This window comes from Ceratotherium simum, chromosome 12 (genome assembly GCF_057802395.1).
Source record: "Ceratotherium simum simum isolate JZ-2026a chromosome 12, ASM5780239v1, whole genome shotgun sequence".
In the NCBI taxonomy this organism is placed as follows: Eukaryota; Metazoa; Chordata; class Mammalia; order Perissodactyla; family Rhinocerotidae; genus Ceratotherium; species Ceratotherium simum.
The window spans coordinates 150805-163602 of NC_141911.1; the positions used below are offsets into that span (position 1 = coordinate 150805).

General features: G+C 45.1%; 1 pseudogene across 1 annotated transcript in view; it reads right to left on the reverse strand.

Moving 5' to 3' along the window:
- The window catches only part of LOC147915754 (peroxynitrite isomerase THAP4-like), a 31074-nt pseudogene extending 19393 nt beyond the window's left edge, over positions 1-11681 (reverse strand). The window contains exons 1-3 of the transcript XR_015553759.1: positions 11597-11681; positions 11194-11331; positions 8306-9424 (exon numbers count right to left, since the gene is read on the reverse strand). The product of XR_015553759.1 is annotated as a peroxynitrite isomerase THAP4-like (transcript). The remainder of the gene's footprint in view (positions 1-8305; positions 9425-11193; positions 11332-11596) is intronic.
- Positions 11682-12798: the final 1117 nt, after the last annotated feature.

Here is a 12798-nt window from a genome sequence, read left to right on the forward strand (position 1 = left end):
AAACCAACAAAACAATATGAAAATGGTCAAAGGACCTGAATAGATACTTTTCCAAAGAAGACATAAAAATGCTTAACAGGTACATGAGAAGATGCTCGTAATCACTCATCATCAGGGAAATAAAATCAAAACTACAATGAGATATCACCTCACATCTGCTAGAATGGTTATTTTCAAAGAGACAACAGACAACAAGTGTTGACGAGGCTGTGCAGAAAAGAGAACACTGTGCACTGTTGGTATGAATGTAAATTCCTACAGTCACTATGGAAAAAATTTGTAATTTTCTCAAAAAAAAAAAAGAAATACTATATAAATGAGCAATTCCCCTTCTGGTTGTATATCCAAAGGAAATGAAGTCACTATTCTGAAGAGATTTCTGCACCCCTATGTTCATTGCAGCATTAATCACAAACTGAGGACGTGGACACAATCCATGTGTCCATCAATGGATAAATAGATAAAGAAAATGTCAGACATATGTATATATACATGAAATATATAATGGAATATTATTTAGCCATGCAAGAGAATGAAATCCTGCATTTTGTAACAACACAGATGGAACTTGAGGCATTACGCTAAGTGATATAAGTCAGACAGACAAAGACAAATACTATATATTCTCACCCATATGTGAAATCTAAAAAAGCACAACTCAAAGGAATAGAGGCTAGAATGGTGTTTGCCAGGACCTTGGGCGTGGGGGAAACGGGGAGAGGTAAGTCAAAGTGCACAAATTTCTAGCTGTAAAATGAATAAGTTTTGGGGATCTAATGTACAACATGGTGACCATAATTAACAATAATATATTATAGACTTGAAAGTTGTTAAGAGAGTAGATCTTAAAAGTGATCGCTAGAAAAAACAAGTTAATTATGTGAGGGAATGGAGGTGCTAACTCACTGTATTGTGGTAATTCTTTCACAAATCATCATCTTGAACACCTAAAACTTACATGTGTTATATGTCACTAATATTTCAAGAAATATAAAAAAAAAATCTCTCAACAAATTAAAACCCAGGACCATATGACTGCAGTGGTGAATTCTACCATACATATAAAGAAGTTTTAAAAACAAGCCTTCTTACACTCTGTCAAATATTGAAAAAGAGAGAATACTTCCAAACTCATTTTACGACGCCAGAATTACCCTGATACCAACACTAGACAAGGACACTAAAAGAAAATAAAATTACAGACCATTACCCCTGATGAACATAGATACAAAAATCCTCAACAAAATACTAACAAATTGAATTCAACAGCGTATTAAAAGAATTATACACTACCACCAAGTGAAATTTATTCCTGATATACAAGGGTAGATTAACACACAAAAATCGATCAATGTAATATGCAACATCAAGAAAATGAAGGGGAAAAAACAGGACCATCACGATTGATGGACAAAAACCTGTTGACAAAATTCAACACTCTTTCATGATAAAACACTCGAGAAACAAGGAATAGGAGGAAAAACACACAGCAAACACAAAACTCAGTGATGGAAGACTGAAAGCTTTTCCTGAAAGCGCTAAGATCAGGAACAAGGCAAGGATGCCCACTTTCACCACTTCTATTCAACACAGTACTGAAGTTCAAGCCAGAACCACGAGGCAATAAAAACAAATAAATAAAAGTCATCCAAATTGGAAAGAAAGAAGTAAAACAGTCTCTGTTTGACGATGATATCATCTCATATGTAGAAAATCTTTAAGACTCCACAAAAAGCCGTTTGATCTAACAGAGAATTCAGGAAAGTAGCAGGATACAAAGTCAATACACAAAAATCAGTTGCATTTCTATACATGAACCGGGAGCTCTCTGAAAAGGAAATTACAAAAACAATTCATTTATATCAGAAAGAATAACATGCTTAGGAATTAACTTAACAAAGGAGGTGAAAGGCTTGCACCATAAAAACTACGAAACATTTCAGAAAGAAATTAAAGACATACATAAATGGACAGATATCCCATATTCATGGATTGGAAGGTTTAGTATTGTTAAAGTGTCAATATTACCCAAAGCAGTCTACAGATTCAATGTAATCCCTATCCAAATCCTAATGATGTTTTTTGCAGAAATAGAAAAACGCGTCCTAAAATTCACATGGAATCTCAAGGGACTCAGAATAGCCAAAACAATCCTGAAAAAGAAGAACAAAACTGGAGGACTCACACTTCCTGATTTCAAAACTTACTACAAAGCCACAGTAATCAACAGTATGGTATTGGCATAAAGGCAGACATAGAGACCAATGGCATAGAATAGCTAGCCCAGAAACAAACCCTCACATATATGGTCAAGAGATTTTTGACAAGGGTGCCAAGATAGTGCAATGGAGAAAGGTTTCTTGTCAACAAATGGTACTGGGAAAACTGGATATCTGCATGCAAAAGAATGAACTTGGACCCTCATCCAACACCATATACAAAAATTAACTCAAGGATATAAATGTAAGACCTAAAATAAGAAAACTCTTAGAAGAAAACAGGACAAAATCTTTATGACACCGGACTTGCAAATGATTTCTTGGATATGACACCAAAGGCACAGGTAACGAAAGAAAAACAACGGACAAATTGGACTCCACGAAAATTTTATAAGTTGGTACATCAAGAGGCACTGTGCATAGAGTAAAAAGGCAACCCACAGAGTGGGAGAAAATATTTGCAAATCATATTTCTGACAAGAGACTGGTATCCGGAATATACAGAGATGTCTTAAAACTGAACAACTAAAAAACAAGCCAATTCAAATATGGGCAAAGGACTTGAAGAGACAGTTCTCCAAAGACTTATGAATGGCATATAAGCACATGAAAAGACGCTCAACACCACTAATCATTAGGGAAATGCAAATCAAAACCACAATGAGACACCACCTCACACCCACTAAGATGAGTGCTACAGGAAAGACAGAAAACAACATGTGTTGGACAGGATGCGGTGAAATGGGAATCCGTGTACACTGTTGATAGGAATGTAAAATGGTGCAGCCGCTATGGAAAACAGTATGAATGTTCCTCAAAAAATTGAACGTAGAATTATCACATGATCCAACAATTCCACTTCTGGATATACACCCAAAAGATCTGAAAGCAGAGCCTTGAAGAGATATTTGTACACCCATGTTTATAGCAGTATTATTCACAATAGGTAAAACGTGGAAACAACCCCAGTGTCCACTGACACAAGAATGGATACACAAAATGTAGTATATCCATACAACAGAATATTATTCAGCATTACAAAGGAAGCAAATTCTGCAATATGCTACATGTGTATTAACCTTGGGGACATTATGCTAACAGAAATAAGCCAGTCACAAAAAGAAAAATACTGTATGATTCCACTAACACGAGGAACTGAGATTAGTCAAAATCACGGAGATGGAAAGTGGAATGGTGGCTGCCAAGGGCTGGGGGGAGGGGAGAAGGGAGACTAACTCTTTAATAGGTATAGAGTTTCAGATTTATAAGAGTTATGGGGATGAATGGTGGCGATGACTGTGCAACAGCGTAAATGTATTTAACGCCACTGAAGTATACACTTAAAAATGGTTAAGATGTCACGCTTTTTGTTATGTATATTTTAACTCAATATACAAAAAGAAAAAAAAAAGAAATTAGCTATCAAGGCACAAAAAGACATAGTGGACTTTTAAATACATATTGCTAAGTGAAAGAACCCAACTGGAGAAGGTTATATACTCTGTTCCATAGTTTTCATATATTCCAATCACATGACATTCTAGACAAGGCAAAACCATAGAAACAGTATAAAGATCAGTGTTGCCAGGAGTTGGAAGGCAAGGGATGAAGAGGCAGAGCGCAGGGATTTTAGGGCAATCCAACTCTTCTGTAGGATACTGTCATGGTGGATACATGAGATTATGCATTTGTCAAAATCCAAGTACGTGACAGTGAAACAGTGAACCCTAATGTAAACCACTGACTTGGTTACGAACACGGTAGCAGCATCAGCTCCTCACTTGTAAGGAATGAATGGCACTAACACAGGTGGTCATGCAAGATGTTAACAGTAGGGGAAACTGTGGGGGAGGAGGGAGAAACGCTTTGCACTGTCTGCTGAATTTCTCTGTCCATCTAAAACTTTCCTAAAAACAATCTATTAATTAAAAAATAATCAATGGAAGGTAGGGAGTGGATAGAAATATGGAGGAAACAAGAATATCAGAATATTAATAAGTGTTGAAGCTGGATAATAGGGACATGGGGGGCTATCACACTTTTCGGTTTAATTTGTGTATGTTAAATGTTTTCCACAATAAAACATTTTTAAAGCTCCAGGTTAAATCTAGATTATATGTACAAAGAATCAAAGAATGTGTAGAAAACATATTTTTGAAGCAAGTACTCAAGAGGTACATTGAGGGAACGTGCAATCACACTGGGTAGAGAGTGAACGTCCTGGTTCCACCAGGAAGGTTCAGAGCTCAGTGAGCAAGGCAGGCGACAGCACAGTCAGGGAAAAGACAGATAATGAACACGGAAAAATGTTCGCCCTCACTGGTCACAGAAATGCCAACGATGGGCCCTGACAGAACTGCCAGAGGATTTACAACGTTGTGACACTCACAGTTAGAGCGGGCTCAGGGACAGTATACCACGTCCTGTGAGAAGGCCAATCATCACCGGCTTTCTGGAGGGCAAACCTCTCAAACTCTGGAACTTGCAGGCCACTGGCCTGGCTGTTCTATTGTACAGAATCTGTCCAAAAACAAAGGTCTTGGGTAAAGATGATAGACTGAATAAACACATGTAGAGCCCCCTTGACATAAAATCCCTAAAAAAATGACCCAAAGATTCCTTGATTGTTGAACAAATTCATAATAGCCCTGAGAACCATCAAGAGAGCTGACATTTTGAGGAAGACATCAAAGAGAGACATCAGCTGGTGACCGAGGACCCCAGTGGGGAGCTCCTGGTGGGCCATGGAAACCAAGCCAGAGCGCCCTCTCCCTCTCCCCCTCCTCCCCCTGCTGCTCACCTAACACCTCCTGCATCGCCCCTCCACTCCCAGCCACTGCCCACATCACACTCCAGGAACACAGGAACAGAGGCACAGGGCGCCCTTTCCACCAGCACATCTGTCCTCTTGCTCTCTGCACCTCCCCAGGCGGTGAAGCCCAGCCCTGCATCTCCTCAGGGCCCAGCATGCTCCTCCTTGACCCTCAGGCTCCTCCTCTCCATCCGGTCCTACCTGCAGCAACTGTTAGCTCATCTCCACCTTACAAACAAAACTCTCCCTTGGACGCATGCTCCTTTTTGGCTATTGTCCACTTTCCTGACTCCCCTTCATGGCTAAACCTCTTAAGTAAAGTGTCTCATCCCTACTGCCCTCCCATGGCCCCCCTTCACCCACTCTAGACACAGCTTCATTCCCACCCTCTCAAGGAGACTGAGGTCACCAGTGATCCCATGTGGCCAAGTCCAGCCATCTTTTCTCCATTCTGATCAGAGCTGTATCCCACCCAGCAGAGCACCCCTCCTTTCTGCAATACCCTTTTCCCCTCGTGGCTCCTGCGACTCCATGCTCCAACGTTTCAGTCTCCTTTCCTGGACCCTCTTCAGCTGCACTTCTGTAAACACTGCCTGCTTCTAGGCTGGGCCCTCATCCCTTCTACAGCTGCAGTGTCTCCAGGAAACCTCATTCAATTCCATGGTTTTAAACATCTCTGACCTCATCCTGACTCTGCAGACACACTGATGCAACTTTAAGAGGATAGGTGCTGGCTCCCCAGTGTCAGCAACTAAGAAGTATTTCAGACTCGATTCCTTTCAAAATTTTACTGTCATATGAGTTCCAAAATAGCATCAAATATTTCCAAAAAGGAGGAAAAATTTGGCAACAATAAATAGTAGTGAACAAAGTAACCAATAAAACGTCTACTTGCATATAACCATCGTTGCTTGATGGGGAAAATAAGAACATAGAACTAAGTAAGATCAGACAGTCTCGAGCTGGGGAGTGGAAGGTGATGAGTTGGGAGTGCAGAACACAGGAACTGATCAATTCTAAGCATTTACAGAAAGAGAGGCAGAAATCGTTGTTCCTAAAAGCTGAAAGACACCCACTAGAAGAATAGAAAAATCATGGGAAAGCCTAAGAAATTAAAAATTAAATTAAATGGTAGACTCAAATTCCAATTTATTGATAATCACAATTGTAAATGGATCAAATTGCTCTATAAAAAGATGAAGGCTCTCAAGTTGAGTTAAAATATAGTTATAAAATAAAGGTATATAATATGGTTGAAAATAAGGAGATAAAGAAATAAGACTTTAAATGGGACAAAAAGGGGTTCTCTGTGTTGATAACTGTCAGGAACACTTATACACCTAACAATATGGTCTTGAAACATAAAGCAAAACTGGACAAACAAGAAGACACAGGCACCTCAAGAATCACAGGGAAACCTACCTTACCTCTCTTAGAAATCCACATGTCAAGTGATACAGTAAGTTAGGAAACAGATCTGATGATGAACACAAAAAAGCTAGATCTAGACTCAGCCCAAGGGACAACAACATAAGCAACTAGTGGAGAGGAAACATTCTTCTCAAACCACAATGAAACAGTCACCACAATGGACTGTGTGCTAAGCCACAGTGAAATCTTTAAAGAGTCCAAAAAGCAGAAATTTATGTGACCATATTACCGGACCTTAAAGCAATAAAAGTAAAAAATAATCACAAAATATTGGCTCCCCTCCCCCAACCTATCCACTTGAAAATCTATCCAAACCCTTCTAAATCTCTCAGGTTAAAGAGGGAATCCAGACAGACAGGACAACCTCTTTAGAAATGAATAGCAATGAGAAGAGCATGAGACAAATCTATGGCGTGGGGACAAAGGAACAGAAGAAGGGACACAGCCTCCACTGCAGGTATCAGGGAATATCAACTGTACACGAAGAAGCTGAGCACTTCCCTCCAGGAGCCAGAACAACACCACAATAAAACCAACATCAGCAGAATGAAGTGAGGATTCACAAGACAAGAACAACAATGTAGACCTGAGCAATGGAGTCAAGGGCTGACTGTCTGGAAAGACCTGTACCAGTGAGAAACCTTGCACAATCTGACCAAGAGGAACAGACAAAGGCACCAAACTGTACCATCAGGTACAAGAAACTACAGAAACAGCTTTAACGTGATAGGAGAACATAGGGGATAACTCTGACCAGGACATCAGCGGTCCTCAACTGGAGCTGTCCTTCCCCCGGGATGCATCTGGAAACACGCAGGATGGGTTTTGTTTCTTGCTTTGTGTTTTCTTAATGGTTGTTGCCCTGGGGGTCCGGGAGGTCCTGAACAGCCTGTCACATAGAGCCGTTTCCCTCCTGAAGTGTTACTGACATCTGGGAAGACAAGCACTGATCCAGATTAAATGAACAATGTGGTAGGGAAATGTTCTCCATGGGTGTATAACAGGCAAAAGATGGTACCCTCAATACATAAGGAATATCGAGAAACCAATGTTTACAAGGACTAAACTGTAAAAGAGCAGGAAAATCAGAAATGTAGCCAATAAACACACCAACAATATTCCAACCTATTTGTACAGGTAGAGAAATATGTATGTAAAGCACAGGAAATAGTCTAGGAGATTACACACCAAATTTTACTACCAACAAGGAATAAAAGTTGGGAGGTATGTGAGAAATAGGAGTTTTTACCACTTGTTAGCTTGTATATTTCTGGAGTGTTTTAATTTTTACAAAAGAGAATGTATTCTACTCAAAAAGATGTTTCAAATTTTAAAGAAATTATTAAAATGTTCAAAATGACTTCAGTTCAAGGATATTCATTAAAACATGAAGGGAAAGAACCCCCCCATGACTTTAAGAGTCTCCTGTAACTATTCTAATAGTTACTATGTCGATTTTATTTCACATTTAGATCCTAACTCATTGGAATTTACATTTGTTTGAGGGATGCAACAGAAGCTGATTTTCTCCTGTTCAAGTGGAAAACCAACCGTCCAGGAACCATTCATTGCGTAGGTCTGGCTTTCCCAGCTGACCTGCAATGCCTCCTTCCCCACCTGCTAAACCCTGACAACTACCGCTGCCTCTCGAGCGCCCTAGAGCGAGCGGGGTGAGCTCTGCAGCCTGGGCTCCCTGTGTGCGAGGGGCGGCTACCAGCAGAGCCTTCTCCCAAGACAGCAGCAGGCATGCTGCACACAGAAGTGCTCAGGGGCCGTCTGCTGCGGAGCAGGAAACCCCTCATGATGAGCAGGCAGTGGGGGAGCCCCGAGCACCGGGACTGACCTCGGCGGGGGGCAGCAGGCTGCTAAGGCAGGGAGCCCCTCCCTTCAGCTCGTCCAGCTCCTCCTGCAGCGTGTGCACCTGGCTGTCGGCGGCTGCCCCTCTTCAGCTCGCCGTTCTTCTCCACCTGCTCCCGCAGGCGGCACCCGTGCTCCTGTTCCCCCGGGAGCAGAAGCAGTAGGAGTGCAGCAGTCGAGGAGATCTTGGGCCCCCAGTGCTGACAGGATGACTCAGCTGAGGGACGGAGGGCTGGTGTCGCTGTGCTCGCCCCGCACAGCTTCTGCGGCTGGCTTCAGGGTGACATCCGTCGGAGGGTGGAGGGGCTCTGGGAGGGTTTCTGAGGCATCATTGTGAATGATGAACTTGGGGGTTCTGGGCCAAGCTCTCATCAGGCCCCAGGCTGGTCCCGCTGCAGCTGGGCTCCACATCCTTCTTCAGCCTCTTTTGGTCAACAGCCTCTCAAGGGAGAGATGGCCTCTCTTGAGTGTGCTCTGAGAAGAAACTGTAAGAAGGAAGCCAGCCAATAAATCTGCACGCCCCTATCCTGAGGGATAAAGTCACCCACGGAAATGCCACTCTTACCCAGCAGGCCCTGGCTGGGAAGAGGGGGTCTCATCTCCAGCATCTACAGCAGACGTGTTTGCATCTCCTTGGCTGCCTAATGCTGTGGAGGCCACACTGTCTCCTGGAGTTCCTTCCAGAGACTGCGCCCAATCCTGACTGGCAGCTTCCTGGGCGGCACTGGGTGCGTGTTCACCCTGCAGAGCGGGTTACTTCCACTTGCGGGACCACGGCTGGGCCCTCAGCTTTTCCCTCAAGGACCACAATGAACCTGCAGCTCCTTTCCCATCTGCTTCACGCGCATGTTCCTCAGGCCCCCGGTGGCCTTCCTAGTGTCCTTTCTCCTGGGGCGGCCGTGGCCTTCAGCCCCCCTTCTCAGTCAGGTGGAAGATGGAGGGCGTGGCCATGGCTTGAGCACATAGTACTGATCCTCCAGCCTTTCCTAGAGCTGTTTTTGGTGAAATATTCACTACAGACGAAAGAATGCTTAGTGGGGTCCAGTCACCCCTGTGAACAGCTTTTAACCACTGGACCAGACGTTTTGAGCCCATTATGTGGAGCCTGCAAGGATAAATGAAAAAGTAATTAGAAAGAAAGAATTAAATGTTTCCCCCTAAAATAATCAGCTATAAAAGCAAAACAAGTGTTTTTGGGAACACCCACACCTGTAGCCACTTTGCCCATTTAAACCTTTAGTAAAGATTTAAGGAACACCTGCTTGCAACTTATTACTGGAATAGAAACATGAAAGACCCACTGTCTAACTTAAGGAGGTGGCCGTCTGTAGGGCAGAGAAGGAAGGAAGGTGAGGACCTCCTCCCAGGCTGTGGTAAGTGCCCTGTAGGGACACAGACGTTCTGGCAGATAACACAGGATGGCATCAAGACAACAGGAAAGGCTTCAAGAAGCCTCAGAAATAGTTGTTAGAAGCTCATGGCTGCCCAATCCTCCTGCTGTCCCTGGGATGCAAGACTTTGGGTGCTAAAACGGGGAGGGTTGGTCCCCTATTTCAAAGCCAGGCCAGGTGTCGGCCAGCAGAGCCTCCCAGGCACCCAGCAGGGCGCCTGGCCCCAGCTCTGCTCAAGCAGCTGAGGATGCGAGACCACCGCCAAGGGGAGGTCAGCCCCAAGAGCTGTGGATCTGTATTACTCCTGTCCTCCCACTACCAGGAGGAAAGCTGCTTCCTGTACAAATCAACCAGCCCCTGCAAGGTACTGACCAAGACACTTCATAATCTCTTCTCCTCATTAAGGTAAAATCTCTATTTTGACCAAACTGTGCACGTGGGGGGTTGGGGGGGGTCTGTCCCGAGGGCTTTCTGTTCCACTTGAGGTCATCTAACCCCCCTGAGGCCACTGTGGACCAGACCAGGTGGATACTAGGTCCTCAGGGAGTTCCAAGCAACATGACTTTCTAACTTTTCTCAATGCTTTGTGACTATTTACCAAAGGACCCCTACCTCATTTGCCCCCAGACCACATTAGACCATGACACATGCCAAGAGCCACCTTCTCTGCAGGGCTTTGCCTCATTCTCAAAAACAGTAACAAAACTTTTGGGACACAGGCTCTGAAGGAAACCGTCAAGAAAGCAGGGTGGCTGACCTCTGAAACAAGCTCATGTTACTAGTTCTTTGGATAGATTGTAACAACTTCCGAATTAGAACAAACCACTGTAAACCTTCAATAAGACTACAGACAACAAGTGGCATTCAGGTCTTTCAAAATTCAATAACAACCTGCAACATGAAACAAAATGATCTGCCAGGAGGTTTTCAAAGTAGAATGTCTTCAGCGCACTGTTCTGGGACCTCCAGTGTGGAGTCCGCAGGAAAGGACTCATTGAACTAGCTGAATTCCAGAAGCCCTCATGAAGGGAGCCAGGCCAGGGGGAAAGCAAACCCCTCACCCTGCTGTAGGAGCCCAAGGACGATGTGTAGAGAGGAGCCCCTTCACCGAGTCCCCGAGGTAAGCCTCCCGGTGAGGAGTGGGCCGTGCCCTCCTCCACCCAGGATGCTGTCAGATGCAGAATCCAAGTCCACATGGTCAGCCTCCCTATGAGGAGTGGACTGTGCCCTGCTTCCCCAGGATGCTGTCAGATGCCCAGTCTGCAGGGTCAGCCTCCCCATGAGGAGTGGGCCTCGCCCTGCTCCACCTAGGATGCTATCAGATGCAGAGTCCCAAGTGTAAGTCTCCCCTTGAGGAGTGGGCTGAACCCTGCTCCTCCCAGGATGCTGTCTGAGTCCAAGTCCACAGGGTCAGCCTTCCCATGAGGAGTGGGCCTTGACCTGCTCTGCCCAGGATGCTGTCAGACACCTCTCCAGCACTCACCTCCACCTGCAGAGCCACCTTTCCCTGCACTGCCAGGAACCTTCTAGCAACAGAGCATCTGGGAGGTGTATCCATCCAGCAGGTACAAGCTGCATTTGCTCAGCCACATTCCTGATTGCAGAGATCAAGGCAGGCTCCCTGCCATCAAAAGAGCAGAAAAGTCACAGCAAATCCAAGAAGATAGTGACCTAAGGAAGAGCGTTTCCAGACTATCCTGTTACTTGACATTGTTGGCACTAGCCCAAATCAGTGGAGAGCAGGGTGGCTGCAGGGTGGGGGTGAGAGGGTGGTGGAGGCCATAAGGTGGGCGCTGGTGGCTGTGGGGTGGCCATGGTGACCCGAGGTGCCCCGAGCAGAGACGGTGGCGCAGACCACAGCTACACAGCACCCAGCGCTGACTCACCTGCTGGACAGGCCCCGAGCACAAAGTGCTGCCCACCTCGGGCTGGACCTCATGGGGGGCTGACTGGGCAGTGGCGGCCAGTTACCTGTGGAAGGAGACGGTGGTTTCTCCTCGTTGCCTGGTCAATGGGAGCAGATCGTGGCCGCACAGCGAACACCATCTCAGGCCTCAGGCTGTTGCACCGCCAGGCTCCATCCCCTTCCTCACCACCCCTGAGTGGGACCACCACGAGGGTAGAGCTCTGGGCAACACTCTATGGGATGTGGAACTGGTCCCCGTGGCCTACAGGACAGCAAGATGGCAGCACTTACTCCAGCCACCCCCAGTGCACAGTTCTGATCGTTCTTGAGCTTCTGTTAGTGTTTCTTTATATAAAAACAAGCCATTGCGAATGCATGCTTTTCTTTGCATGTTTGTCCTTGTAATGAGCAGTCAGACTCCGCACTTTTTGATGTGTGCTGACAGCTTACGCCTCTCCTCTCCCTCTTCCCCTCATGTCCACACCTGGACAAGCTGAAGAGCAAGTCCAGAGTCTCCCTTCTCTGGCATTGGCTTCGGATCCAACCACACAAGCCCCTGTATGTGTGCAGAACTCTCGCCCTGGTCTCACCCCTGGCAAAGATTTCTTGCTTTGACAAAACTTTAGTCAGGATCCTGAACCTTTTCCTAGGTTTGTCTGTGCACTTCCTTGTAAAATCCAGTTTTAGTAAGAACCTTGCTAAGTCAGTTTAAGCAGAACCCACACCCGTAGATCTGATCACCCTCGAGATCTGCTTGGGCTCCTCCACGTCCCCCACCATCCCTCAGGTGGTGTCTGATAACTCTGGCCTGGCTTCGGTAATAATCCTGTTAGGTCAGGTTAGCTAGAAACCCCAACACTTGTTTTTTCTCTTAGTAATTTTCCATCTCCTGACCCCCACCATGCTGCCTGGCCGGGAATGCTCACTTGCCCATGCTGCATTCAGAGTCGAGCCCAATCTCATTTCTCCCCAGCTGTGAATCCCATCACAGTGGTCTCTACATATTGCAGTGGTTCTGAATAAAATATGCCTTACCATTTTTGACAAGTGTCATTGAATATTTTTTCTTTAAAACCTCCAACCACGATAAAAACCCAGGCCTGGCTTCTTTCCTTGCTCCCTCAAGCCATTTCAGAGCTGCTTGTGATTTTGGCCCTGCTCTCCTCAGAGACGTCTATTATG